We start from the raw sequence: 3663 nt of genomic DNA, 5'->3' as shown, positions 1-3663 counted from the left end.
GTATGTGTCATGGTGATTTCATACATCTGTGTGTATCCTACTGGGGTAGGAAGTTGAATCGAACTTGGCTATGAATTCACATTCACAAAAGAAACATTATGAAACTCGTTTCGACACAGGCACAGTTATGCCATAATCTCAAGACAGTTTAAAAGAGTTGGACAGTAGAATTTAAGGGGAACATTGAGATCGATCCATATCCATGGAGACATTTAACCAGCGTAAATGTTCCATATATTCCACGTTACTGTTGTGTGACCATCTTGGCTTTCTCATCGTGCTAGTTGTATTATCCAATGAAATACTGAATAATTCTCTGTTTGAAGAAAAGTAATAAACTGGTTTCCATCTGTAGTAGATTTATGTACCATAGCATCCCCCTGGTTTATATTTCGTGATATGTATTTTTGCGAAAGTTTAAGCCAAAAAGATCACAACTGTGCATGCTACAAGTGTGAAACTGCTTCCTGACTAGTTCACTTTTAAAGTGAATGAGATGTCGTAACAGCGGAAACACAACGATGACGTTTTGCAGGAAATCATGCCATCAGTCCCAATCGGAAATGCCCTTGGCACGTACATATTGGCCTTTGCAGGTAGAAATGTCTCAGCGAGGGCCAACAATACGACCGTGGTTTCAAACTGTTCAGTTCTCATGGCGGATGCGAGTATAGTGACTGAGAGATGAACTCTTGGTTGTCACGCTTTTGGAAGCGGCTGTCTAGCAATGGCGACTGGTGGTAAAATGCATCGGGTAATGCATTAACGTTCAAGAATGTCGCCCTGTCACAAGTTGTCTTCCCTTAGCAAGAATACTGCAACAAGAAAAAATCTAATAGTTTATATAAAGTTGGGTTTTTAAACTGTAGTCGATATTTCATGTGTAGACGATATATTTTGGGTCTTCGTTTGATCATGTTTCTACCCCGGAAAATGTATGAATATTCTAAAATCTATTGCTGACAATTATCGTCAAGCAAATCTCCTCAATTGAATCATGCCCGTATTATATGGAGAAACTGAATTGAAACTCTTGCCCCTAAAGGCGGCCATGTGCGAGATCCCAAGACATTTCAGACTGAATCTTAAGTCCTGAAGTCATTTAAAGACGTAAACCTTCATCGATATCAACCTTGGTTAATTACTTCGAGGACGTGGCTTCATACAAAGTTATCAAGTTGTGTCACAAGCTTATCCCATTTTCAGATACCTACGCCGTTATACTTGCAGAGCATTTCACAAGCTTTCAGAAACAGCACATAAGACCAGAGTGTCATTCGTGGATATTTGTTCTTGAAATGCAAGGCTTAAGTACATGACAAGTACACCTGAAAAACTTTTGTGGCGCAATAATACAGCCCCGTTCGTGCGTCAGTGTTTTACAGCATTAAGCAGATTAGCGGATCCTATGAGAGGTTTGGTCTCAAGAAAATTGCTATTATCTGAAACAATGTCGATTTCAAGACATTGCTTGCATTAGCATAACGTCAAACACCATGACAAATATTGCATCACGTTTCTTCATAATCTGTTACACTTACGAATCACAAGTGTGAAGTATGACATGTCTTGCAGTTCGGCTGTAAGGTTTAAATATTCCAATTGTCTATACAATTCCATCCATGAATTTAACCATTGTTGCACACATGTCCAACGTGACTGCACCGTGTAACGTTATTATCAGCTGATGAACCATCACACAAACAAACGTGACTCCTGCTTCATCATTTTATAGAGCTACACCTGTCAGTTCACAAGTTAGAACTATGTGTTTCTGCTACTTGTAGTTAAAATGTGGTAACTCTCCATCGCGTCTCGCTAGAGCTACACACAATCTGTACTCCTAAATTGGGATATTTCTTGTCCCAAAACATGATCGCCTTGAAAATTCTATATCTAGTAATAAACGATATCTCTACTGATATCAAGAGTCACGGCACACATCTTACACACACACAAACTAATTACCTGTGTCTCGACATACTATTTACAATAACTCTATTGGTATCAAGAGTCACGGCCCACGTCTCACATATATATTTACTTGTGTCTCGACAAATTATTGACAATATCTCTACTGGCATCAAGAGTCAAGGCACACAATTTACAAGTTCACAATGTATTTGCTTGAGTCTCGACGTGTTCATTGCAATATCTCTACTGACATCAGGAGTCATGACACACTGACCTTTCCAGGAACAGTGATACCCTTTTCTCAATACACCACTGGGTCCATGTCAATATAGTACGCAATCACGAACCATAGGGTAATCTTTGTTAGCCATTTGTTGACTGTACCCTCCTGTCAACACTAACACTCCACTGTGTAGCCCTGTCGTCCCTTTACCGAATAAATGACATTGACGTCAGCAATGTGTGACTGTTTGTGTTGCCCATTTGTTACTAATGAACGCTAATATTTATCTTATTTATAGACCATCATATAAAACATAATACAGGGTAATTATGTATGTCTCCATTCACTGTTCAAAGGAATACTAATCCTGTGCGCTCGACGCATATATGTTGCCTTCAAAGCAAAAATGGACCACAAAACCCAACATGGACCGCCCGTTGTACACAGACGGGGCGAGGAACAACTTAGACTTAGCATGTCGATAAACCTTTGAAATGCTGAGCGTGACCTATAATGAATGTCAAGGGTAGTTGATTTCACGGGTGTGATAAGAGTGGTTTCCTTTAGATTGTGCTTCATACTCCGGAAGCACAGTGAACACTGTTTTGGGAGATTTCTCTCGGTTCCTATCACGTAAATCATTTTCGGTTCTCAAAGTAAAATGTAACACCATATCTTGGTGTTTTCGTCCTCTACATGTCGTGAACGTCAGCAGTGTTAGATAATTCCCCGTTGTCACTGCTGCAATAAGTAATTCCATTACTTTACGTGTTCTTTAAAGTTTGTCTTAAAAGGAATAACGCCACGTTTCAACAAAATGCATACATATTATTCTGTATTTTAAGTAATTAAAGGCTTTCGGCGTCTGTTTCTGAGTTTCTCGTCTCCCGTATGACCCAATGTTTCAGAGGTGAACCATCAAAAGGTGGTTCATGATGTTTCAGCTGACAATCAAGAGGATCTCAGACATGTTCAGTGGGCGTCATGTTTTCATGGCCAAGGCAATGCGGTGACGTTAACGTTGATGACTCCTCTCAGGTGTTGCGAATAAAGTGCACCACAAAAGGTATCAGCACTTCATCTTTGCATTTCTTCGCATTCACATTTCCCGGATGAGGGGCGATGGGGTAGCCTAGTGGTTAAAATGTCCGCTCGTCACGTTCAAGACCCGGGTTCGATTCCCTACATGGGTACAATTTGTGAGGCCCACTTTCTGGTGTCCCCATCTGTGATATTGCTGGAATATTGCTAAAAGCGGCGTAAAACTAAACTCATGCACTCTTTTCTGTGGCACAAATGCTGCCCCATAATGATGACGCCTCCTCCATCGAACGGATAAACGTTTTGAAACAGTCGCTCTAATCTACGTCGAAAACCTCGAACCCTGTCATCGTTTCTGCACCGACTGAACACGCTTTTATCTGTACAGAGCACTCTGAATCTTCCATATCGCTGCCGCCATTGCAGTCTGCGATTACGATGTAGAGGTCAAGGTCATTCAACCGAAAGGGCGTATGCCAGTTATA

The sequence above is a fragment of the Haliotis asinina genome, chromosome 10 (assembly GCF_037392515.1).
Source record: "Haliotis asinina isolate JCU_RB_2024 chromosome 10, JCU_Hal_asi_v2, whole genome shotgun sequence".
Classification (NCBI taxonomy): Eukaryota; Metazoa; Mollusca; class Gastropoda; order Lepetellida; family Haliotidae; genus Haliotis; species Haliotis asinina.
The sequence above is the reverse complement of the archived record's forward strand: the minus strand, read 5'-3'. Positions refer to the sequence as shown.